Source organism: Palaemon carinicauda, chromosome 28 (genome assembly GCF_036898095.1).
Source record: "Palaemon carinicauda isolate YSFRI2023 chromosome 28, ASM3689809v2, whole genome shotgun sequence".
Lineage (NCBI taxonomy): Eukaryota > Metazoa > Arthropoda > Malacostraca > Decapoda > Palaemonidae > Palaemon > Palaemon carinicauda.
The window spans coordinates 4,185,518-4,213,517 of record NC_090752.1 but is presented as its reverse complement, the minus strand read 5'-3'; the positions used below and the strand labels follow the sequence as shown (position 1 = coordinate 4,213,517).

General features: G+C 41.3%; 2 long non-coding RNA genes across 9 annotated transcripts in view; one reads left to right on the top strand and one right to left on the bottom strand.

Annotated features, from left to right (window-relative positions):
* LOC137621428 (uncharacterized) overlaps window positions 1-28,000 on the top strand; it is a 337,042-nt gene that overhangs the window by 106,963 nt on the left and 202,079 nt on the right. The window lies entirely within an intron of this gene.
* The window catches only part of LOC137621427 (uncharacterized), a 315,539-nt gene that overhangs the window by 238,393 nt on the left and 49,146 nt on the right, over window positions 1-28,000 (bottom strand). The window contains exons 3-4 of one of the 6 annotated variants that reach the window (XR_011040220.1): window positions 15,911-16,012; window positions 15,218-15,334 (exon numbers count right to left, since the gene is read on the bottom strand). The exons of the other annotated variants lie outside the window; for them this stretch is intronic. This is a non-coding gene — a long non-coding RNA (uncharacterized lncRNA). The remainder of the gene's footprint in view (window positions 1-15,217; window positions 15,335-15,910; window positions 16,013-28,000) is intronic. 6 annotated transcript variants of the gene reach the window in all.

The window sequence follows — 28,000 nt, the reverse complement described above, 5'->3', positions numbered from 1 at the left end:
ACAGAGTGTGGGAGCATAGAACCCATTGAATCCTAACCATTGAAACTTGTCCTCGGGACCAAACGAGATTTCTCGAAGTTGATTTGGAACCAAAACTGTTGTAAGAGATTATCACTCTGTAGTTGCTGTAAGGCAGTTTGCCTAGTTGAAGCCTAGAAACGGACGAAAATGTCTTGCTTTCGGAACATGATAGCAAACGTCTGCAAGATCCATAGGGGAGGTGACGGCCCCACAGAGAAGCAAGGTCCGCACCTGAGAGATGGTCAGCATGTGAAACTTGTCGCATTAAATGTAAGAATTCAGAAGCGACAGGTCTAGGATTACTCTTCGCTATTCTGAGTCTTTCTTTGGCCCGCTGAACAAGTGATCCTGAAATTACAAACGATTTACTTTCTTTATTGCTTCCTTTTGCAATAAATCGTTTTCATATAAGACTAGCTCTTCCGTTGGATGTTGATGAAAACTGGTTGGTGGAGGGGGCCATTCTATCCAACTCCACCCCAGACCTTTGGAAATTATACTGAAAGCCCAAATGTTGAACGTTCAACGGTTCCGGAAGATGTAAAGTCCTACCCCTACCTGAGAACCCCCAATGATTTGCTGCGGATTTACCTCCTCGGCCTCGAGAGTAGCTGTTGCGAAAAGTTCCTCTCGAGCTAGCGCCTCTGGGGCGCTGGTAACCCTGGAAAGCACCCTGAGTTTCAAAGGTGGGCCTAAGGGCTGGGGAAGTAGCATAGGAGGTAGTTGCTACTTGGGACTGAGGAACCAGCACGTATTGCTGTTGGGGTTGACCCTTCGAAGTGAAAGGTTGACTCCCTTGTGCCACCGGGATGGTTTGAACCACCTGTTGGGACTGCCGGTTTGGAAGGAATGGAAAGATCTCAGACTCTTTCTACCTCGAGATTGGTTGCTGGCCGGTTCGAACTTGTGCTTGGGGACTAAGCCCATCGAACCTTGAGGCTCTGATTGACCCTAGCAGCTCCAGACTGGGGCTTTAATGAGCTTGTTAGGCTCATGTCTGATAGTGGCCTCAGACAAGACATGCCTACAGCAACGACGTCTGGCCGCAAAGAAGTCGTAGGAATCAGACAGTAAGGTTTGAAGTAATGACTTTGTCAAGACCTTAAAAGGTGGTTCTTCTTCATACATTAAAGAGGTCTTTTCTGCCATTGTAGCCGAGTTGATAGGTCCACTCAGGCGCATACAGGCTTCGAGCTCGAGGCATATCAGAGATTCCGGAAGCCTGGGTAGCCACTCACTGAACTGAATGGGAGCACAGTCAGCGCTTAATTTACCCAATGTGAAGGTCGCCGGGGCGTTAGCCCAGCAATCGTGATCCCCCAGGGACAGGAGGGAGGTCGGATGCGTTTCCTTCAGCTGCGGTAACGGCTTGTCCTCGTTTATTGCCTGCCGAGCAAGGTCCGATATCTTAGTGACACACGGAGTAGGGGTTTACTCCTCCACTAGAAACATCGTGTACGGGCTCTTGTGAGGTGTTAACGTAGTGTTAACACACTCCCACTCGTTTAAGGGCCGGACCCAGGTGGACTGAGCCTGCCCCTTTGGGTACATTTTGGTTTCTTTGGGGACCTTGTCAAACCTTACGAGTGTCTCCTCGGTAAGGCATGCGAAACTAGAGAGAGGGAACTGTAGACCCGGCGGGTAGAATTCAAAATCTTCTACAGTCCGGGTGCCAAACCTTTCGATGGTTAACATACCATCTTTGAAGGGAGAGCGCAAGGCCCCCTTCCACGGATTGCTTTCGACGAATTCCGGGAGCCTAGAGGCATACGGGATGATATATTGTGCTGTTGAGGTAGCCCATAACAAATGAGACCCTGTATGAGGCTATCTGGTTTAGCACTCACTTCCCCCCAATGGGCAATAATTCCATTCAATTGTCAAGTTCACAGAGGCACCAGGAATCTTCCATCCTATAATCGTGGTGACTCGGTATGTGACACGAGGTTTGAGCCAGTGAGCTACAGAGGTCCATAAATTATATATATATGTATATATATGGATAAATATCAGCACAACATCGTGTTCAAATAGAAATAAATTTCTACCTCATCCCTGGGATCGGTCGCTGGCCTCTTCTAATGAAAGGTCAGGTTGAAACTAACCATGCCACGAGAGGCCATGCATCAATCTTGAAAGGGCTGCCGGATCGAAGGGAGCCTCCGGGGTCGTAGGTTTCAGGCCGGGCTTCACTCTCGGCCCAAGAGAAGTCATAACTGGTTGGTGATTTGGAAGACCTGTGAGTCTTTGGTAGGGCTGGCAGGTAGCTTTAACTTTAGGGACAACGGGACGTGGCCCGACATCAGCCACGTGCTTCCTTGAAAACCCTAAAAGGAAGAGACACAGGATCCCTTTGCCCTGACACTCCAGGCAAACCCGCCAACCCAGATCTAAAGAGTCGCCAAGGTAGAAGTCATGGAAGACTGCGAGCTCCGAAAGAGGGTATATCGTTACTAATGAACAAGGTAACTCCGTTGGGAATGTAAAATAAATAGATCGAGAATAAATGTTTAAATCGATCAATCACAAAGGAAATAAAATGAAAATCCCAAAATAATATATCCGAAGTTATAATTATAGATAGTAACGACAGGGGCACCTACAGTGTCCCATAGTAGGGTAGTAACCCAAAAAGATCCGGGTGTTCCGAATTCTTAAAATAGACCGGTATGAAACCGGGACAAAAGGCTATGAACAAAATTTCGGACCGGTATAATAACCGGGGAGAAAACTTTCATAAATTAACTGACATTGTCAAAATAATTCCATAAAAGGTGAAGATTATCAATGAAATAATATTGTCATAGCGCGAAATATACTATCCCGTCCGTACTGGGAAAGTATAGAATATCATAAAGATACATAAGTATCCCATAGCAGGTCAGTAACCTAAAGAGATCCGGATGCTCCGAATTCTTGAATTAGACCAATATGAAATCGGGACAAAAGACTATGAACAAAATTCAGATCGGTACAGTAACCGGGGAAAAACTTATCATAAATTAACTGACTTTGTTAAAACAATTCCATAATAAGTTAAGGTTATCAATGAAAAAATATTGTCATAGCGAGAAATATACCACCCGTTGCTACTTGGGAAGTATAGAATAAAATAAAGATACGTGAGTGTCCCATAATAGGTTAGTAACCTAAAAGGATCCGGGTGTTCCGGGTTCTTAAAGTAGACCGATATGAAACCGGGACAAAAGGCTATGAACAACTCTAGGACCGGTTTAGTAACCGGGGAATAACTTATAAATAAACTGACATTGTTAAAACAATCCCGTAATAAGTTAAGGTTATCAATGAAATAATATTGTCATAGCTTGAAATACACTATCCCGTCGCTACTTGGGAAGTATAGAATAAAATACAGATACGTGAGTATCCCATAATAGGTTAATAACCTAAAAAGATCCGTTTTCGGATTCTTAAAATAGACCGATATGAAATCGGGACAAAAGGCTATGAACAAAATTTCGAACCGGTATAGTAACCGGGGAAAAAATTATAAAAATTAACAGACATTGTTGAAACAATTCCGTAATAAGTTAAGATTATCAATGAAATAATATTGTCATAGCGAGGAATATACCATCCCGTCATTACCAGGGAGGTATAAAATAAAAAGGGATGAAAAAGGATGCAAAAACAGTGATGAATAAATATAATCAAAACTAGTTCCGGGGCCGGGGAACAGGGTTGGTAAAGTAAACTTAAAGTAACTTAAAGTAAACTTAAAGTAACTTAAAGTAAACTTAAAGTAAACTTAAAGTAACTTAAAGTAACTTAAAGTAAACTTAAAAGTAACTTAAAGTAAACTTAAAGTAACCTAAGATACATCCTTAAAATACATAAATAGAAAACTCCAGTTATGATCTAAAACTAATGTCTGTAATTGAATAGGGCTCCCGGAGGGAGGATATTAATCAAAACTGTGTCAGTGTCAACAGATCTTGTATTTAAGAGCTCGGAGGCTCCGATGTCTGATGACGGGAGGGTACCACGGGAGAGCGCGGGGGAGCCAATGGAACCCCCACTACCCAACCAGAGGTACCGGGACGAAGGTAATGATTCATGTAGAATATAATATAATGATATAGGATATTAATAAGTCCTATGCGGACGATAATAGCAGGAGGTACCGTAGGTGGGGACACTCCTAATTTAAGTGCTCATTCTTACAACCATAGCTAAAAGCAAAAGTTACACCAAGGTGCAGTCATACCGACTAATCACGTGTGATAGTCCCCGGTGGTCCCGGCCCTCCCCCTCCCCCGACCGATGGCCAACCGGGGCGACGGGAGGGGAGGAGACGAAACAGCCCGGTATGAATGAATGAGACTAAGTCACACCCCGTGGGTACACTCAGTCCTCAATATGTCGGAACGTTGAGGGAAGACTGAGGAACAAGCATACTTGACCCGTATGTCATAACCAACAACCATCGAGTGAGAGGAAGGGTGTACACTGGAGGAGGGGGGGGATGGAATAGCCTCCCCAACCTGTGGGGGGGGGGGTATGGTACCGGGGAATCACCAGTGCGTAGTGGTAGACAGGGCTACCAACTGGAGATCCCCTCAACATGACATGAAAATCCCAAAAATATGATCATAACGGAGTAAAGCAATAAATATAATATCAATGCACAAATACATAAAAATAATTAATGAATTAAAAGCGAAATCACGTAAGTAAGGTTAGGCATTCAGAAATAATATGGCGAGAGAGGGACTCGGGCGAGTGGTAAGGGAGGAGCATGACGCCATCAGCAGATGGAAAGCAGGGGTACCAACCTAGTTACTGAAGCGGTAGATCGAACAGTAAAAACAACAAAATACGCGAGTCCCACTCGAACCAAATGTAAAACTAGGTGGAGCGTACGAAATAAAACTAAAATGTTTAATAATAATAAGTGAGATGGTCGTCTTCCTAGAACTAGCGAAACAATCTCAAAGGTGACGCAATCCACCAACATGCACGAATGCAGGCATACCAACATAACCTACTCCTTGATGAAACGCTAACACTGATATCATAGGATAACATAAAATTAATGCTAGATGAAAGCATAAAGACGGTGTACTATATAAATGTAAGGAAAAAACTCCTAAAAGTTCGAACAAATATTAATGACTGACGAACTAACGAGAAAAAGGGCAGAGCCGAACCATGAACGGTAAGAACGGGGACGCCGTTCATATATAAACACTTCTCCATTAATAAAAACAGAGGTTACACTGCCCAATCTCGCTAACATTCATGGATAAAGTACTTAACTTCGATGGGGTATCATGGGAATCGGCCATCGATTATAAAATAATGATAAATCCAAGGATAAACACGAGAAAAAAACATGTTGGACTTAATAACAACAAGTGCTATAAAGGAGTGTCGTCACTGGCGTGGGTTGGGTTAGTGGTAGTAGTGTTGAACGGCACCTCGCTGTGGCGGGGATTTTGAAGAGGAGATATCTAAATAGTGCGAGACCTCTGGTTGTGAATTATCACGCCCCAGTATTTTATACCGACACCTTATATAGGTGAGCGAGCTGGGTTCAACCTGGCATTCCTATGCTTTTTTTCTCTGGTAATATATAGCAGTTATATTCCTTAGAAATAGTGCTCTAGGAGTATTTCACTGCGCGGCACAGGTCGGAGCCCAGAAATGCCACTTGCATGGTAGGACACATCATTTCCAAGAATCTTGGCAAGGATGAACCTGCCACCCTCACCTCGAGCCTCAAACAAATATCTATTCCGCAAGTTGTTATAATTGGGGCATTCGGTCAACAAAAGCCTCACTGTTAGAGATACTAAACAGTCATCACAATACGGTTGGTGTTGGCCCTTCAGCAGAAACTCGTGTGTCAACCGAGTGTGACCAATACGGAGACGACAAAGAGACGTCTTCCATTTTCGGGGCATCATATTATACCTCCAAGGAGATATGTCATTTGTTACCTCTCGCATTTTATTCCCATCTAGGCTATCTCATTGCTGTTGCCATTTATTGCAAACCAATTTCTTGATGTCAGGTAAGAAATTATTACAGGGAATGGGATACCTTCTTGGCAGCAACTCGGATGCAGCCTTCTTAGCCAGTGAATCTGCCTTCTCATTCCCAGACACACCTACATGTGCTGGAACCCAACAAAATTGAACTGTTATACCTCTCTGTCCAATAATAAAAAGCCATTCTAAAATCTTTAAAACTAGAGGGTTATTAGAATTAAAAACTTCTATAGCTTGAAGGACACTCCTTGCATCACTAAAAATTGTAAAATTACCCTCCTTCTCCAACGCTATTTTCTCAATAGCGGTTAATATGTCATACAGTTCGGCAGTAAATATGGAAGCGGTCAGAGGAAGTGCACCTCTACAATTAAAACCATTACTATGTACTCCAAATCCAACGGCAGCATCAGATTTGGAGCCATCAGTATAGATAAAAGTTGATCCTCTATGTTCTTTAACATGTTCATTAAAAAGACACCTGGCTTCTAGGTCTGACATATTCTTCTTATCTCCTATAAAATATTTACAAAAAGATATCTCTGGTAACTTCCATGGAGGCGTTGATGATACCTTGAATGGAAGTACCTTATTTCTAATTATATCCAGACTATTTAATAATCGTTTCACCCGAAAGCCATAAGGTTGAGGAGATTTTGGGTGCAACTCAAAGTATGATGCATGTCTTACAAGGCTTGCAGTCTGAAAGGCTAGAGAGTTAGGGAGTCTTTGCAATCTAAACCAATACCGAATAATGGAAGACATTCGGTAAAGGTCTAGAGGTAACTCTCCAGTATCAACAAGGAGACTTGGGATAGGCAAGGTTTTAAAAGCTCCAGTAGACAATCTAATACCTGCATGATGTATCGAGTCTAATATTTTTAACCGGCTTGGGGTGGCTGAAGAATATATTTCACAACCATAACTGATTTTGGAAAAAATCAAGGCCTTGTATAATTTTAAAATAGTATTGCGGTCTGCCCCCCATGATGTATGGGACAATACTTTTAAGATATTCAGAGCTTCAACACATTTAGCTTTTAACGCTTTTAAGTGAGAAACCCATGTAAGCCTACAATCAAATATCAAACCTAAAAATTTAGCTTCACTTGCACATGGTATCCGTTGACCTTTAATGTATATATCCGGGTCTGGATGTACTCCCCGGATACGACAAAAATGGACAATGGTAGTTTTACTTGTCGAGAACCTAAATCCATTCATGTCAGCCCACTGGATAATTTTATCAATAGCGAGTTGGATTTTTCTCTCAACCATTGCCATTCTAGTGCCAGCAAATGATATTGAGAGATCATCCACAAATAATGTTGAGAGAACATCCTGGGGAATGGCTGAGGATATCGCATTAATTGCTAGTGCAAAAAGGGTTACACTCAGCACACTACCCTGAGGAACTCCTCCTTCCTGACACTTACTCTCTGATAGAGTATCCCCCACTCTCACTTGAAAAACTTTACGTGAAAGAAATGCCTGAATAAATAGTGGCAGCTCTCCTCTCAATCCGATTTAATGAATGGTTTTAAGTATACCATATCTCCATGTGGTATCATCTGCCTTTTCAAGGTCAAAAAATACTGTAACATGGTGCTGTTTGGAAGCAAAGGCTTCACAAATAGAAGACTCAAGTCTTATTAACACATCAGTTGAGTGCATTTTTCTGAATCCACATTGAATCGGTGATAAAATACCCTTCTTTTCAAGGTACCACATCAACCTTACATTGACCATCTTCTCCATGATTTTACATAAACACGAAGTCAATGCAATAGGTTGATAGCTTGCTGCTAAAAACTTGTCCTTACCGGGTTTTAAAAAGGCTAAAATAATGGCTAGTTCTCAAACACTTGGGTAACTATGATCATGCCATATTCTATTAATAATACTTAAAATAAATAACTTTGTATTAAAATGTACATGTTTAACCATTGCATATGGAATTCCATTGGGTCCAGGAGCTGTATCGTTGCAAGTAGCAAGTGCGGAATCAAGTTCTCTTTCAGTAAAAGGAGAATTATACGATTCTTCCCTTCCTGTTGCAAAATTTAAAATTTTCTTTTCTTCAATGCTCCTGTACTGGTGACCAGGAGCTGCTACACTCTTGCACGATACATTTGAAAAATGGTCAGACAGGGCATTGCTAACTTCATTTCCTTCAGTCACAAACTGACCATTCACTTTCAACACTGGTGGTGGGTTCGGGGTAAATTTGCCTGCAATTTTTTTTATTTTCCTCCATACAGAAGATGGTGGTGTTCTACTATTAATGGACGAAACAAAAGCCACCCACGATTGGCGTCTAGCTTCTTTCATGGCACGACGGAACTGTGCTCTACACTTTTTGTATGATATCAAATTTTCATCAGTACGGCGTCTACGCAATCTAGTCAGGGATTTTCTGGTGGCTCTGTGCAAGGCTGTTAATTCTGAGGACCACCACGGGACTGGTCGTCTTTTGAATAGTCCTGTGGTTTTGGGAATCGAATTGATTCCTGCTGTATGAAGAGTTCCATTCAGTAGGTCTATGGCATCATCAATACTTTCAAACTGTTCTGCTCTCCCTTCGATTTCACTTAGCTCAGAGAATTTAACCCAGTCTGCCTTGTCTAGATTCCAACGTGGCGATCTTTGCAAAGGCGGACCCTTGTTGGTGTTTATAATGATTGGTGCATGATCACTAGTATGCCAATCATCTAATGTCCTCCAATCAAAATCAAGAAGGCAGTTAGAGCTTGCAATTGAAAGGTCAATGCATGACAAAGTACCTGTCTGAACATGGAAGTGTGTGGGATCTCCTGTATTAAGGAGTCCCACATCCTCATTCTCCACAATTGATGAGATAATATTGCCCCTTGTGTTGGCCAAACCATCACCCCATAAAGGATGTCTACCATTCATATCTCCCAGTAAGAGAAAAGGTTGAGGGAGTTGTTGAATGACCTCTGCTAAATCATCATATGAAATATTATCATTTGGAGGTAAGTACAGAGAGCATATTGTATATTTTCTCCCCATATCAATTTGTACAACAACTGCCTGCAGGGTTGTACGTATAGATATAGGTATTTGGGGAACATCTCGACAAATGTACATGAGACTTCCGCCATGGCTCCCTACTCCGTGATCATAAGGTGTCCTATAACTAATATATTCGCGAGGACAAGGGGTATTAGCATCAAGCTTGCTCTCCTGGAGACATACAATTATGGGGGAATGCTCGTGAATTAAGAGCTTAAGTTCTTCATATTTGGCCCTCAAACCCTGACAATTCCATTGCAAAATGGATGAGAAAACTATGTATTATTTTCTGGAAGACATCTTTGATGAGGTCTTCCCATTGACAGTTTTTGATTTGACAATATTTTCTGTAGGCTTTTTAAGTTTGGGTCTTGATAAATTAGGTTTTATATTAGCCTTTTCAGTGTTGTTGTTACCTAATTCTTGTGGGGGATGGTGGACCTCCACTTGAATTTTTGATTGATTCAAGTAGTTTTCCTGTTGATCTGAAATATCAACAGGCAAAACATCATATCTATTTGATGTCATAACTTTGGTGTTTTTAATGGATGGGGGTGAGAGAGATGGAGGTCTCTCTCTTTTCCTATTGACAGGTGGTGATTTATTAGGTTTTGATGTTTTCCCCACTACAGGCGCACCTGATAACTCTGTTTCATGTGGAACCTCCATCAAATCAGGCAAAGATATAGCCTGAGAGAGGTTAGTATTATCCTTTGTAGTGGGGGACAAAGGTTTACTAGAGGTGAGAAAAGTCTTACGTGATATTCTTGCCTTATCCTCTAGAATTCTATCAGAAGATGGCAAATTTCTTTTCTGGGGAATAGAGGCAGTATTAGGTGGGTTGGATGTCTCCTGCCTCATTTTTTCTCCCGATTTCAATACTTTTGCATAACTTGCTGATTTACTCAATAGTCTCTTGGCATGCCCCACACTTATGTGTTCGATACTGGATTTATTGAGAGCAGCCTCTTCCAATTTATATTGCTGGCAGTTCCTATCCGTAGATTTGTGATTCAAATTGCAGTTTATACAATTGGCCTCTAGTGTACAGTCTCCATGGTAAACGTTAGAGCATGTACTACACATTTTATTATTCTTAAACACTTTAGATGGATGCCCATATCTAAAGCAATTAAAACATTGCAGCGGCTTCTGCTTAAAAGTTCGCACTTTAATTCGTTCATTCTCTATGTAAATGTGGAAAGGCACATCAGCTTCCTGGAAAGTCAGGATAATCATTGACGTTCCAGGGACTTTATGCACTTTCCACACAGTTAAAGGACACATGGCCAATATCTCCTCTTCTGTGAATTCATATGTCTCTATTAAAAACTACTCCCCTTCCATAACTGAAGTTTAGATGGGGTTTCTCATCCAGCTTTATGACATCGTTCTCTGGATTTAAATTGGAAAGTATAACCGATTGAGTTTCTGATTTGGCACTTATCAGGCAACTGTTCTTTCCAAACCGAGATATATCTCCTGGTGCGATAGTAACTACTATCTTTTGAATAAATTTACATATTTTGAAATAATTTCCAGTACTCCCTTTTGATTGAGCAACAAGCCACTTTGGTGGTTTTGGCTTTCTCTGGGAAGGTACAACTACCTCTATACCTTTATCAATCCAATCTGCAGGCCTATATACATCCAGATTCTTAGGTACCCGATCGCAAAGAGCACCCTTGAAATTCAAATTACTGATTTTAATATTTATGATATCATTGATAGCGTTGAATGCTTCATCATGGTTATCAAATGATATCCATGAATCCCATTTGTCACCTTCAAGCCTCATTCTAATTTCCCTGATGTGACCATAACATTGAAATAACTTATATAGAACATCGTAATTGGTTTCAATGGGGATCTGAGTGACGTGAAGGATTCGCAATTTCTCCATGTCACCCAAATTACTTTGTTTTTGAACATAAGTAGCATGGTCCTTTAGAGTTTCCAGGTCGTCAACAGAGGGGTTAGTTTTTGGAGTAGAAGCAAGCCGGGTTATCCACCTCTTATTGGAGGATTTCAGTCCTCCTATCCCATGTGGCCCAACACGAGAAGAGGCTTCAGCGGGGACCAGTCCTCTATTAGAGAGGGGCTGCCTCTCTTAAGGTGGGCGTACACTGGTCAGTGGGGGTAGTTAGCCCCTCCCACCGATGACTCCAATGCCTAGCGTCACCCATTACCCGCAAATATGGGCGACTTAAAACCGGATCATTGGAGCCCAACTCTTAACAGACTAAGTCTGCACCCAATGGGGTCTGCCAGAGGGTGATGGCGTCTAAATTTGTACAGGTTGAGATGGTATGACATCCATCCCACCCTGCGCCAAATCCAAAGCAGCAGTCAAAACCTAAGTCGTACAAGCTAAAGTCGTCAACAAGTTCATGCCCAAGAGGAAGAGATGGGAGAAAATAAGAAGTAATCAAAAGAACGGAGAGAAAGTGCTGACTAATTTAGTTGGATCAACAGTTGGGCACCGAGGTCCAGTGGGGAAGTAGTTCCCATTGTTCATTAGAGCCCAACTGCTAGTCCCTAAGTCCCCCATCCTCATCAAGGCTTCAGCATCTGGGGGGATATCAGAGGATTCAAAGACCACTCGGTGCCAACTATCTGAGTCACTCTGCTCAGCTTGTCTGCTAACACATTCCGCTTGCCCGGAATGAAGCGAGCTGATAGAGTCACCGAGTTGTCCTCTGCCCATCTGAGTATCTCTACTGCAAGATGGCACAGCTGCTGCGAAAAGGTACCGCCCTGTTTGCTTAGATAAGCTACTACCGTGGTGTTGTCGCTCATCACCACCACGGAGTGCCCCGCCAGGACCTGGTGGAACTTTTTGAGGGCCAGAAAGGCTGCCTCATCTCCAAGAGATTTATGTGCTGGTACCTTTCTGATTCGGACCATTGGCCGAAGATGTAATGGTGCAATACGTGAGCCCCCACCCTTCTTTTGATGCATACGAAAAAAGAATCAATTCCGGGGGAGAGACGAGAAGATCGACCCCTTTGCAGAGGTTCGGCTCCGCCAGCCACCACCTGAGGTCCGACTGTTCCTCTAGCCCTATGCGGACTAGGTGATCCCAGGAATCGGAGTGTTGGTTCCACTGGGATTTTAGTCGCCCTTGGAGGGATCTCATCCTGAGGCGACTGTTGGGGACCTGTCGGGTCAGGGAAGAGAGGTGACCGAGAAGGCGAAGCCAATACTGAGCCGGGAGCTCTTCCCGACTGAGGAAGACCTGTTCTATTTACCTCAGTCTCTGGATCCTTTCGCCTGATGGAAACGCTTTGTGCCTTAAGGTGTCTAATCGCATGCCTAGGTATACTAGTTCTTGAGAGGGGAGCAGTTGAGACTTCTCGAGGTTTACCACGCTCCCCATATACTGGCAAAACCTTAGAAGCTCGTCTCAGTGGCGAAGAAGGGCCGCCTCCAAGTTTGCCAGAATCAGCCAGTCGTCCAAGTATCTTAGGAGACGGATGCCGACTCTGTGAGCCCAAGATGATACTAGGGCGAATACTCTCGTGAATACCTGGGGTGCTGTGGAAAGACCGAAACACAGTACCCTGAACTGGTAATGCTTCCGATTGAACATGAATCTCAGATACTTCCTGGAAGATGGGTGAATTGGGATCTGGAAGTATGCGTCCTTCAGATCTGGAGTGCACATGAAGTCCTGGGGTCTTATCACTTGTCTGACTGTGTAGGCCGTCTCCATCCTGAAAGGTGTCTGTTCGACAAACCAGTTCAGGGCCAAGAGGTCGTTGACTGGTCTCCAGCCTCGAGACGCCTTTTTCACAAGAAAGAGTCGACTGTAGAAGCCTGGGGACCCGTCGAGGACCTCCTGGAGAGCGTCCTTCTCCAACATGGACTGGACTTCTGCCCCGAGGGCAAACTCCTGTGCGGATCCCTTTGCACAGGAGTTCGATGGAATCGGCACTCGAGTCAGTGGAGGGAGAGAGAGCGTGAACGGGATACGATACCCTGAACGAATCACCTCAACCGTCCAGGGTTCGGCCTCGTGGTGAAGCCACTTCTGCCAGCGGCTTTGCAGGCATCCCCCCACAGGTGGGCAAATGGGAGGATTGCCTGTCTTATTGGGACTGGCCTCGGCCAGATCCCTTCTTACCCTTTCCTCCACGTAAGGACTTTTTGCTGTGAAAGGCCTGCTTTGCACCCTTTTTACCCTGCTGTTTTGGGTTTCTAGCCCTTTTCGGCTGCGGGTTTTACTGTGCTTTCTGCTGTGGCTGCGAGGGGCAAGGTCTAGCTGTTAAGACCTTTCGGATGAGGGAATCCTGACTGGATTTCCTCCACCTTTCTGCCACTGGCTCGACATCCTCGGGGTGGAACAAAGAATTGCCCTCGAAAGGAACAATTCTCAGTCTCGCTACTTCGGCCTGAGGGAGATGTCAGTCAACATACAAGTTGAACATCCACGGCGACATCACAAATCCCTGTCTCAGCCCCACTCTCACCGGAAACCAATCGCTCACTTCATTTCCTATCCTAACACATGCTTTACTACCTTTGTAGAAACTTTTCACTGCTTGCAACAACCTTCCACCAACTCCATATAACCTCATCACATTCCACATTGCTTCCCTATCAACTCTATCATACGCTTTCTCCAGATCCATAAACGCAACATGCACTTCCTTACCTTTTGCTAAATATTTCTCGCATATCTGCCTAACTGTAAAAATCTGATTCATACAACCCCTACCTCTTCTAAAACCACCCTGTACTTCTAAGATTGCATTCTCTGTTCTATCCTTAATCCTATTAATCAGTACTCTACTATACACTTTTCCCACCACACCCCTTTATACTTGATAATATAAACATTAAGGTCTGCCATATAAAACCTTTTCATTAATTCTATCAGTCACTTTTATCTCCATTGATTAACTATGCTTAGCAGGTTTCCTATATATTTTTTCTAAAACTCAATTATAACAAATCATTACTAAATTTTTCTTGAGCTTTTATTCCCTAAATTCTTGTATTCCTTGATGATTGGAAAGAAACCGATCTTTCCCTTTTATCTCTCTCTAAACAGTCCTAATGATTGTTTTCTTATAGGACTGATTCCAGGACAAAGATTTATGATATTTTATAGGTAGTATTTCATTCCAAGTAGGGAATCAAGGTATTAGAATAATAGCATTTCATTCCTTCATTCCAAGTAGAATACCTAAAAGTTGATCCTCCTTAAAACGAGTGTTATCAATGACAGAAAATATGATTGACCTTTCTAGCAGCTGACCTAACCAGCAGCTGACCTAACCTTCAATCCTTAAACTTCAAGGTGATGGAAGATTATGAGAGACGGCAGAAATATAAAAGGGAAATCACAAGTACACAGGAGAAATAGTAGAAGATTGGGACCCTTCAAAGGCAAACTACTACTAAGTTAAAAAATCAAACACTGACATCTTGCCACCATTAGAAGGGAAATGAAATATTCCAATTGACCAAGAAATTGTGTATAGTGTTTGTCTGCAATCGGACTTTAACTTTCAAAATTAAGGGTATCAGTCAGCAGATACATTCAATTGTAGAAAACCTTGAGTATGCGCAGCCCCACCCTAACGATACCCTATTTCCACATATAGTATAACTAAGTAAACTCCATCCCAAGAACAATCATATACTGTAAGCATATATTAAACCTGATAGCCTAATGGAATCGCCCCTGCCTGGCAATCTGCCACACCGAGGTTCGAGTCCTCCTCAAGCTGGATAGTTTCTTGTAGTGTCTGCAACCTTATCATCCTTGCGAGCTATAAATGGGAATTTGGGAGGAGCCTACAAGTCTATCTGCTGAGTCATCAGCAGCCATTACCTGACCCTCCCTTGTCCTCGCTTGAGTGAAGAGGGCGCTAGGGGACTATCCTATGTATATATGGTCAGTCTCTAGGGCATTGTCACTACCATTTGCCTCTGTCATTCATGAAAAGAATTTAAACCTTTAAAATGTTAAGGGAAGACTGTATACAATTTGTCAAAGAATAAACCTTGGTTGTGGTTCAGAAATGAGTAGTCATGCCTAACGCAAAACCTTGTCACAACAAAATTGCTATGGTTATGAACATAAAATAAATTATTTAGCAATCTAAATTCTACCTTTACATTACACTTTTCCTTACCTTATTTGGCTTCAAATGTTCAACATCATTCACACAAAAACTTTTTGTGTATATTAAATCTGATGAGAGCAGTAATAGTATTTTGTTCTTCCTCTCTTACACCAATATCAACTCGACCTGCAAAAGTGTACAAAATCAAAAACCATAGCCTTTAATTTGGCAACACTCAAAATTGTAAACAATAATTCTTTCATTAACTACTGTATTTACATTATGTCAAGGTACAAATAAGTCTCGTATAAATATAAATGAATTTAAATGTTCCTCACAATAAGTCGACAGTTTACCGACACTTTCTTGTAATTCACTGAGAAAAGATAATTTAACTTCACAAACAACAATATTGACATGGAGGGAAGAAAAGAGCTAATGAGTTATCGGCAATGGGCAAGTCGAATTATTCCACCTATTAACAATCTGATATCAAGAAGGAAAAGATGATGATAAACTGTTAATATTTGCAAAATGAGTCCATTAGCTTCTTGTAAGTTCTCATTACTGTACTTCAAAACATGAAATATATTCTACATATTCACTCAACCACAACATTACTTTACATTATATACAAAACAGTTACAAACTTAGAACTTTTCCCTCTTCTTGTACACTAGCTAATGCTGGATAGATACTTTCCAACTTATTAATCTTGTTAGGAATTTTTATTTCAATTCTAACAATACTCCTCTACATTACCTTGTTTACACAACCTTAGAGAGTTCGATATGACAACAGTAGGATTAATAGTTGTTGTTGTTGTTTACTCCTGATTAATTACATTTCAAGCTACACCTGCACCTGCAAAACAAGAACAAAATTTAAAAACATTAAAAACATAACCTTGAGACAGATTAAGTTAATTTTAAATTCTAACACTTACTCGTAGTTTGAAGTACTCTACCATCATAAGATTCACATAGGTCTTAAAACAGTCCAAAAGTGTTTATAGTCTCTCATGTACAGTACATAAAGAATGGCCACTTGCACAGACACTGAAATTCACATGCTTTTATGCTGATTTTGACAGTGAAATGCTCCTTATAGCACCATTTCTAAGGTATAAATACTGCTAAATATATCAGAGAAAAAAGTTGCATGGAATGCCAGGAATATACCCAGCTAGCTCACTCTTATAGAGTATCAGTACCGTATAGTAACTGGGGCATGTTAAAACCACTACCAGAAGTTCCTTACCAATTAGTCTTCTCCTTCCTCAATATCCCCTGATTCCATGAGGTGCCATTATTTGTACATGGCAAAGATCAATTTGCATCTAGAGCTATATAATCTATTCCTAATATGGCATTTCCATCCCTTCTCCCCTAGTGTACTAGTCAAGGTTAGAGAGATTTGCAATTCCAAGGCCTTTGCTGAAGTGATATTTAGATACAAAGACACTTCAGAAAGCATCGTTATTGTTTGCCATTGTTTTACATAGTCTTGTACTAAAAAGGAACACTTAACATTTTTTCAATATTGACAAAAAACATCCATGCTTCTAGTATTAAATATTTCAAGCTCCCTATTACAGTTGCTCTGCAGTTAATACAGCACCAATATGTGCAGGCATCTTACTTGCTAATGATGAAATGAAAAAGACATTGAGCAGGATTTTTTCATTCACAGCTTTAGTCTGAAGTACCCAATGCCTAATATAGCATCAACATCATTAGTAAGTTGCAAGGGAATCTTGGCTGTATTTTAGACTAACGGAAATATCTTGATTCCAGCATCTTTGTGGGTTCCCAGTCCTTACCTTTCCATACTGACTGACCAACCCTTAGCATGATTTAACTAGTGATTTAAAGTTTCAAAAATGTTATTAACATTCATAGTAATGAAAAAGTAAACTAGCTTACTAAGTCATGAGATATAAATGTCACTGAAAATATTTCTGCACATTGTTCCATACGATAAATTCAATAACTTCTTTCTTATTTTCTCGCACTACTTATAAACCAAACAAGTTCTTGGTATCACCAATTGTGTGAAGTACTAGGACCAGAATAATGTAAGAAACATCTACATACTGTTCATCCTTGGAAATAACAATGATGATGATGATGTAAAATATAATGTACTTTGTCATATTGAATTGGTTCAATAAGGTCATAGAGTTCCGATTACACATCCTTAATAGGGATCACCCAATAGATTTTTCAAACAAGACAAAAACAAATTTGGAACAACACAAAGTTTAAGATTGACATCAGAGTGAAATAACAAATTTGGAAATAATTTATTTTTCCTAACATAAAAACCTGGAGCTATTTATAGGGTATTACTTTCGGCAACGCTGAAAACCAGCCAAGACAATTTTAGTGAGGGATAATTACCCCATACGCCAGTTAGCGGTAGGGGGTTGGGGTAGACTAGCTACCCTGCTCACTCACACCTGTCGGTTGAGTAACCACTATTGCTTTCTGGCAGGACTTCTAGGGGGACAGGGTGGCAGGCCAATTTGTATAAATAGCTCCAGGTTTGTATGTTAGGAAAAATAAAAATTATTTCCAAAATTGTTATTTGTTTCGACACAGATACAAACCTTCGCTATTTATAGGGTGACTTGCTCTTAAGAGGGAGGAAGTTCTACCAACTGGCCTTGGTCATGACCCGGGGTTCCCCCTAATTGATCTTTGATCTAATTAGTAGGAACCCTACCCATGCTAAAATCAAAGTAGTTACAGTACAAGGTAACTCAATGATAACGGCCTGCAGAAACTTGTGTGAGAGAGACTCGTGGCTCGTCTTTATGTAGGAACTCGAGGATAAGCATGAGTTCTAAGACATATCCAATACCCTCCCTCCAAGGTATTGGTGACGTAACAAAGTATTTATTCATACTAAGGATGCACAAGGGAAATGAATCTTACCTGCAGAGGGGTGAGGTCAGCTATGCTTCGGTCTTGCGGAGCTGTTTCCCCAGGGGAGGAGAAGGAGAAAGAAAGAAGGGAGCCAGACATTCTTTTCATTCACCCCAGACTAACCCAGGTAACCTCAGCCCTCAACCCTCTGCTACTTGTCCATCAAGGAGCCTGAGGCATTAGATCATTTGTTGTGCAGCCACCACAGGACCAATGGAGAAGGTTACCATGCTCCTGTGGGTTACGTCTTTCAGATAGTGGGCTGTGAAGGTCGTCTGATGCTTCCACACGCCCGCTTGCAATACCTGTGCCACAGAAAAATTCTTCTTGAAAGCCAGAGACGTTGCAATGCCTCTGACGTCATGAGCTCTGGGCCGGTTGGACAGAGGAGGATCTGGATCTAGAGCGTGTTAGATTACTTTCCTTATCCAGGAGGAAATAGTATTCCTCGTGACCCTCTTCTTGACCTTCCCCGTGCTGACAAAAAGTGCTCGTACACGGGGGCGAGCTATTGCTGTTCTTCTTAAGTAACACCTCAGACTCCTTACTGGACATAGTAACATTTAGTCTGGATCTTCGGTTACAGAACAAAGACTCTCTATCCGAATGGGCCGAACCTGGAATCCGGCACACCTGGATTTTGAGTCTTAGCTACAAACTCCGGGATGTAGTTGAGGATTACTTCCCCCCATCTCCTAGAGTGGGAGACATCAGCAGATAGACCATGAAGTTTGCTGACATACTTGACCGAGGCCAGAGCGAGCAGGAACACAGTCTTCCAAGACCGGTGACGATCAGAAGCCTGGCGTAATGGTTCGCAAGATCTCTTAAGAGCCTTAAGAGCCTGAACCATGTTCCATGGAGGAGGTCTCACTTCCGACTGGGGGCAGGTAAGTTCGTAGTTTCATATGAGCAAAGAAAGATCCAGCGAGGAGGATATGTCTATCCCTTTCAGCCTGAAGGCCAGGCTTAAGGCTGAGCGATAGACTTCCACCGCCGAGAGAGAAAGGTGCATTTCCTCTGCCGATATCCAATAACTCCGCTATGCTGGAATAGTGGCATCAAGGGGAGAGGTACCGCTCCCACGACACCAACCACAGAAGACTCTCACTTCGCCTGGTAGACCCCTGCGGATGACTTTCGCAGGTGTCGAGATATCCGCTCTGCAACTTGTTGCGGAACTCCTCTCTGTGTGAGGAGATGCTGGATGGTCTCCAGGCGTGAAGCCGAAGCGATGCTACGGCTTGTGGTAGATGTTGCAGTGTGGTTGTTTGAGTAGCTCGTGTCGTGGGAGAAGCTCTCTCAGGAGTTCCGTCAGGAGATGCAGAAGATCCAGGGAACCGCTCTGCATGACGCCGCAGCGGAGCTATCAGTCATCGACAGGTTGACCGATAGTCTGGTCTTGTTGAGCCCCCTTCTCAACAGACAGAACGGTGGGAATACGTAGACGACGATGTTGTCCCACCGTGTAGGAAGGCATCTTGCCAGAGTGCCTTGGTGTCTGGGATTGATTGATTTAAAGTTTTCAGGCATCCTGACATCTGAGGTCATTGACGCCGGTAACAATTAACTTATGTATACAAAAATAAAAAATAAAATAAAATAAAAAATAAAAGAGTATTCAATTAAAATCATAAAAGTTGAATGTCATAAAAGTTAAATAATTTTCAGAAGACCTGCTTCTGAAATAAATCTAAAAATGCCACTTGCATGGTAGGACACATCATTTCCAAGAATCTTGGCAAGGATGAACCTGCCACCCTCACCTCGAGCCTCAAACAAATATCTATTCCTTAAGTTGTTATAATTGGGGCATTCAGTCAACAAATGCCTCACTGTTAAAGGTACTAAACAGTCGTCACAATACGGTCGCTGTTGGCCCTTCAGCAGAAACTCATGTGTCAACCGAGTGTGACCAATACGGAGACGACAAAGAGACGTCTTCCATTTTCGGGGCATCATATTATACCTCCAAGGATATATGACATTTGTTACCTCTCGCATTTTATTCGCATCTAGGGTATCCCATTGCTGTTGCCATTTATTGCAAACCAATTTCTTGATGTTAGGTAAGAAATCATTACAGGCAATGGGATACCTTCTTGGCAGCAACTCGGATGCAGCATTCTTAGCCAGTGAATCTGCCTTCTCATTCCCACACACACCTACATGTGCTGGAACCCAACAAAATTGAACTGTTATACCTCTCCGTCCAATAATAAAAAGCCATTCTAAAATCTTTAAAACTAGAGGGTTATTAGAATTAAAAACTTCCATAGCTTGAAGGACACTCCTTGCATCACTAAAAATTGTAAAATTACCCTCCTTCTCCAATGCTATTTTCTCAACAGCGGTTAATATGCCATACAGTTCGGCAGTAAATATGGAAGCGGTCAGAGGAAGTGCACCTCTACAATTAAAACTATTACTATGTACCCCAAATCCAACGCCAGCATCAGATTTGGAGCCATCAGTATAGATAAAAGTTGATCCTCTATGTTCTTTAACATGTTCATTAAAAAGAGACCTGGCTTCTAGGTCTGACATATTCTTCTTATCTCCTATAAAATATTTACAAAAAGATATCTCTGGTAACTTCCATGGAGGCGTTGATGATATCTTGAATGGAAGTACCTTACATCTAATTATATCCAGACTGTTTAATAATTGTTTCACCCGAAAGCCATAGGGTTGAGGAGATTTTGGGTGCATTTCAAAGTATGTTGGGTGCCTTACAAGGCTTGCAGTCTGGAAGGCTAAAGAATTAGGGAGTCTTTGCAATCTAAACCAATACCGAAGGATAGAAGACATCCGGTAAAGGTCTAGTGGTAACTCTCCAGCAACAACAAGGAGACTTGGGATAGGTGATGTTCTGAATGCTCCCGTGGACAATCTAATACCTGCATGATGTATTGAATCTAATATTTTCAACCGGCTTGGGGTGGCTGAAGAGTATACCTCACAACCATAACTAATTTTGGAAAAAATCAAGGCCTTGTATAATTTTAAAATAGTATTGCGGTCTGCCCCCCATGATGTATGGGACAATACTTTTAAAATATTCAGAGCTTCAACACATTTTGCTTTTAGTGCTTTTAGGTGAGAAACCCATGTAAGTCTACAGTCAAATATCAAACCTAAAAATTTGGTTTCCGATACACATGGTATCCGTTGACCTTTAATGTATATATCCGGGTCTGGATGTGCTCCCCGTATACGACAGAAATGTACAATAGTAGTTTTACTTGTTGAGAACTTAAATCCATTCATATCGGCCCACTGGATAATTTTGTCAATTGAGAGCTGTAGTTTTCTCTCAACCGTTGCCATTCTGGCTCCAGCAAATGATATTGAGAGATCATCCACAAATAATGTTGGGAGAACATCCTGGGGAATGGCTGAGGATATCCCATTAATTGCTAGTGCAAAAAGGGTTACACTCAGCACACTTCCCTGAGGAACTCCTTCTTCCTGGCACTTACTCTCTGATAGAGCTTCCCCAACTCTCACTTGAAAAACTCTATGTGAAAGAAATGCCTGAATAAATAGTGGCAGCTCTCCTCTCAATCCGATTTCATGAATGGTTTTAAGTATACCATATCTCCATGTGGTATCATATGCCTTTTCAAGGTCAAAAAATACTGTAACATGGTGCTGTTTGGAAGCAAAGGCTTCACAAATAGAAGACTCAAGTCGTATCAACACATCAGTCGTTGAGTGCATTTTTCGGAATCCACATTGAATCGGTGATAAAATACCTTTCTTTTCAAGGTACCATATCAGCCTTGCATTGACCATCTTCTCCATGATTTTACATAAACAAGATGTCAATGCAATAGGACGATAGTTTGCTGCTAAAAACTTGTCTTTACCGGGTTTTAAAAAGGCTAAAATAATGGCTAGTTCCCAAACACTTGGGTAACTATGATCATGCCATATTCTATCAATAATGCTTAAAATAAATAGCTTTGTATTAAAATGTACATGTTTAATCATTGCATATGGAATTCCATCGGGTCCAGGGGCTGTATCGTTGCAAGTAGCAAGTGCGGAATCAAATTCTCTTTCAGTGAAAGGAGAATTATAACTCTTTTCTCTTCTTGTTCCAAAATCTAAAATTTTCTTTTCTTCAACGCTCCTATACTGGTGACCTGGGGCTCCTACACACTTGCTGGATACATTTGAAAAATGACTAGCCAGGGCATTGCTAACATCATTTGCTTCAGTTACATACTGACCATTCACCTTCAACACTGGTGGTGGGTTGGGGGTGAATTTGCCAGCTATCTTTTTTACTTTCCTCCACACAGAAGATAGTGGTGTTCTACTGTTAATGGAGGAAACAAAAGACATCCATGACTGGCGCCTTGCTTCTTTCATGGCACGACGGAACTGTGCTCTACATTTCTTGTACATAATTAAATTCTCATCGGTTCGGAGTCTACGCAATCGTGTTAGAGATCTTCTTGTGGCTCTGTGGAGGGCAGTTAGTTCTGAAGACCACCACGGGACTGGTCGTCGTTTGAATAACCCTGTTGTTTTGGGAATTGAATTGACTCCTGCTGTATGGAGAGTTCCATTCAGTAAGTCTATGGCATCATCGATATTTTCAACCTGTTCAGCATCCCCCTCAATTTCGCTTAGCTCACGAAACTTTTCCCAGTCCGCCTTGTCAAGATTCCATCGTGGCGATCTCTGTAAAGGTGGACCATTGTTGGTGTTTATAATGATTGGTGCATGATCACTAGTATGCCAATCATCTAATGTCCTCCAATCAAAATCAAGAAGACAGTTAGAGCTTGCAATTGAAAGGTCAATGCATGACAAGGTACCTGTCTGAACATGGAAGTGTGTGGGCTCTCCTGTATTAAGGAGTCCCACATCCTCATTCTCCACAATTGATGAGATAATATTGCCCCTTGTGTTAGCTAGGATATCACCCCATAAAGGATGTCTACCATTCATATCTCCCAGTAAGAGAAATGGTTGAGGGAGTTGTTGAATGACCTCTGCTAAGTCATCATATAAAATAATATCATTTGGAGGTAAGTACAGAGAGCAAATTGTATATTTTCTCCCTATATCAATTTGTACAACAACTGCCTGCAGGGTTGTACGTATAGACATAGGTATTTGGGGAACATCTCGACGAATGTATACAAGACTTCCGCCATGGCTCCCTGATTGTTGATTATATGGTGTTCTATAGCTAACATACTCTCGAGGACTAGGAGTGTTAGAATCAAGCATACTTTCCTGTAGACATACAATTATGGGGGAATGCTCATGAATTAGGAGCTTAAGTTCTTCATATTTGGCCCTCAAACCCTGACAGTTCCATTGCAAAATGGAGGAGAAAACTATGGATTATTTCTGGAAGACATCTTGGATGAGGTCTTCCCATTAGCAGTTTTTAATCTAACATTATTACCTGTAGGTTTCTTCAGAGGTGGTCTTGTTATAATGGGTTTTATGTTTGTGTTTTTCTTTGCATCCTTTTGATCTATTTGTTGAGGTGGATGGTGGACCTCAACTTGAATTTCTGATTTATTCAGTTTATCTTCTGGTCCATTAGAAACATCAACAGACAAAACATCAAATTTATTTGATGTCATAACCTTGACGTTTCTAATGGAGGGTGGAGAGAGAGAAGGAGGTCTCTCTCTTTTCCTATTTATCAGTGGTGAGGATTTACCAGGTTTTTGCACCTTCCCTACCACAGGTGCACCTGGTAACTTTGTTTCGGGTGGAACTTCCATCAAATCAGGCAAGGACATGGCCTGAGAGAGGTTAGCACTATTGTTGGTAATGGGGGATGAAGTTTGTATAGAAGTGGGCAGTGTTGCAGTTTTAATACACAGTGGTAAAGCCTTGGAAGGCAATATGCTTACCTTGTCACGTAAAACTCTACTATCATTAAATGATGTATTTCCTTTTTGGGAATTACTGGCAGCACTATGTGGGTTCGATGTCTCCTGTGGTATATTTTCTCTTGATTTCAGTGCATTTGCATAGCTGTTTGGTTTTTTCAGTAGTCTTTTGGCGTGTCCTACACTTATGTGTTCTACACTGGATTTGTTGAGGGCTGCTTCTTCAAACTTATAAATCTCACAGCTCCTGTCAGTGGATTTATGGTTTGAATTGCAATTCAAACAGCTGGGCTCAAGTGTACACTCTCCATGATAGGGACTGGCACAGATGCTACACATTTTTTCATTTTTACAAACTTTAGAAGGATGTCCAAATTTGAAACATTTGAAGCATTGTAAGGGCTTTTGTTTAAAAGGTCGAACTTTTATTCTTTCATTTTCAATATCGATGTGGAAAGGCACATCAGCATCCTGGAAAGTAAGGATAATCATTGACGTCCCAGGAATCTTATGGACTTTCCACACTGTTAATGGGCACATGGCTAGTATTTCCTCTTCTGTAAATTCGTAAAGATCTTTATTGAAGACTACTCCCCTTCCATAACTAAAGTTTAGGTGGGGTTTGACATCTAACATATCCTCATCACTCTTTGTCGTAAGGTTAGACAGTATTACTGATTGCGTGAATGATTTAGCATGGATTAGGAAGCTATTTTTCCCAAAGCGAGATATATCACCAGGTGCAATGGTTCCTACCTTTTTCTGAATTAGTTTGCTAATTTTAAAATAATTCCCATTACTCCCTTTAGGCTCGGCAACAAGCCACATTGGTGGTTTCGGCTTTCTTTGGGGGAGCATAGTTAAATCTATATCTTTCTCAAACCAGTCAGCAGGTCTATATACATCCAAACTGTTTGGTATCTTATCACATAGGGCACCCATGACATTTAGGTTATTAATTTTGATATCATTGATGTTACATATTGCATTGAATGCTTCTTCATGATTATTATAAGTTATCCATGAATGCCATTTTTCATTTTCAAGTTTCATTCTAATTTCTTTTATCATTCCATAGCATCTAAATGCTTTATATATCATATCATAATCAGTATTTATTGGAATTTGGGTAACATGAAGAATTCTTAGTTTCCCTTTGTTACCCGACTTAATTGGTTTTGAAACATTAGTAGAGGGGTCCTTTTTTGTTCCTAAGTCATCAACAGAATTTTCCTTAATTGAATTAGCAGAAGTCGTCAACAGTGCCGGGGGGGAGTCAGCAAATCCAGGGGATGGGGAGTCAGCATTTGAAGGGTCCATATTTAAGGGTGGGATTTTCAGGTTTTTTGTTGTTGTTTGGTTGGGGTACCTGCTTGAGAATTATAAGAAAGTATCATACGTTGGAAAGGAAATTTGTATTCTCCACTATCGGCACAATGAGAGTATACTTCCCAGATGGTCCACTCCATACCCTACCCGAAGGATAGCATCAAAACAGATATAGAGGCACAGGTGTAAGCTAAACCCGCCTGTTAGGACTGAGACCAAAGTAATATGGAATCATCCTCCCCATATCTGTAATGATGGGCTTCCGGCCAAAAGCCAAGAGTCCCACCTCAAGGATTGGATCCCCCTGGATTCCGATGACCCAACCCTTGAGAGTAGTTCCGCCAAAAAGGTCCAAACCATCTTTGGGATGGCTGAGATCATCCAATACTCTCATATATAGCTTTGAATGCGAATACCTCCCAACCGTGATCCCTTCTCCCATTCATCTAAGCAGGCAGTAATAACGAATGTGGAAATATCCACGCCATTTAAATAAAATAGAAAAAAAAAATAAATAAATAAATAAATGAGCAAATAGAATAAATAAATATATATATATATGCATACATCTACATATATATATATAAGTAAGAAAGATAATAATCATAGAGATAGGACAGCAAGATGAAAGAAAGTTGATGAAATTAGGAGAAGGTCGAAGTAATATTAAGCAGAAGAAAAAGATGAAAGAGAGAAATTTAGATTCGAACTGGGGGAGCAATTTCCCGAAGTTCGAGAGCCCTCTTTCCCGTCACCAAGATTCAGCACGGGAATGAAATGCCGTGCTGAAGCTCAATGACTTCGTCAAGGCATTCTCTCATTAAGAGGGTTGGTGTCTGGGACTGGGAGTAGTACAGCGGCAGCTTGAAAATTCTCTCCCAAAACTTTGCATCCTTCATTCACTCTCTGACGTACATCTGCTTCCACTCCACCATTTGCTGCAACAACAGACCCCAAGTACTTAAACCGATCCACCTTCTCAAGTAACTCTCCATTCAACATGACATTCAACCTCGCACAACCTTCCCTTCTCGTACATCTCATAACCTTACTCTTATCCACATTAACTTTCAACTTCCTTCTCTCACACACACTTCCAAATTCTGTCACTAATCGGCCAAGCTTCTCTTCTGTGTCAGCAACCAGAACAGTATCATCCACAAACAACTGATTTACCTCCCATTCATGGTCATTCTCGTCTACCAGTTTTAATCCTCGTCCAAGCACTCGAGCATTCACCTCTCTCACCACTCCATCAACAAACAAGTTAAACAACCACGGTGACATCACACATCCCTGTCTTAGCCCCACTCTCATCAGAAACCAATCACTCACTTCATTTCCTATCCTAACACTTGCTTTACTACCTTTGTAGAAACTTTTCATTGCTTAGAACAACTTTCCACCAACTCCATATAACCTCATCACATTCCACATTGCTTCCCTATCAACTCTATCATACGCTTTCTCCAGATCCATAAACGCAACATACACCTCCTTACCTTTTGCTAAATATTTCTCGCATATCTGCCTAACTGTAAAAATCTGATTCATACAACTCCTACCTCTTCTAAAACCACCCTGTACTTCTAAGACTGCATTCTCTGTTTTATCCTTAATCCCATTAATCAGTACTCTACCATACACTTTTCCAACCACACGCCTTTATACTCAATAATATAAACATTAAGCTCTGCCATATAAAACCTTTTTATTAATTCTAGCAGTCACTTTTATCTCCATTGATTAACTATGCTTAGCAGGTTACCTACATATTTTTTCCAAAACTCAATTTTAACATCATAACTAAATTTTTCTTGAGCTTTTATTCCCTAAATTCTTGTACAGTATTCCTTGATGATTGGAAAGAAACCGATCTTTCCCTTTTATCTCTCTCTAAATTGTCCTAATAATTGTTTTCTTATAGGACTGATTCCAGGACAAAGATTTATGATATTTTATAGGTAGTAGTTCATTCCAAGTAGGGGAATAAAGTATTAGAATAGTAGCATTTCATTCCTTCATTCTAAGTAGAATACCTAAAAGTTGATTCTCCTTAAAACGAGTGTTATCAATGACAGCAAATCTGTTTGACCTTTCTAGCAGCTGACCTAACCTTCAATCCTTAAACTTCAAGGTGATGGAAGATTATGAGAGACGGCAGAAACATAAAAGGGAAATCACAAGTACACAGGAGAAATAGTAGGAGATTGGGACCCTTCAAAGGCAAACTACTGCTAAGTTAAAACAAATCAAACACTGACATCTGGCCACCATTAGAAGGGAAAAGAAGTATTCCAATTGACCAATAAATTGTGTATAGCATTTGTCTGCAATCGGACCTTAACATTTAAAATTAAGGGTATCAGTCAGCAGATACATTCAATTGTAGAAAACCCTGAGTATGCGCAGCCCCACCCTAACGATACCCCTAGATCCCCTATTTCCACATATAGTATAACTAGGTAAACTCCATCCCAAGAACAATCATATACTGTAAGCATATATTAAACCTAATAGCCTAATGGAATCGCCCCTGCCTGGCGATCTGCCACACTGGGGTTCGAGTCCTCCTCAAGCTGGATAGTTTCTTGTAGTGTCTGCAACCTTATCATCCTTGTGAGCTATAGATGGGAATTTGGGAGGAGCCCACAGGTCTATCTGCTGAGTCATCAGCAGCCATTACCTGACCCTCCCTTGTCCTCGCTTGAGTGAAGAGGGCG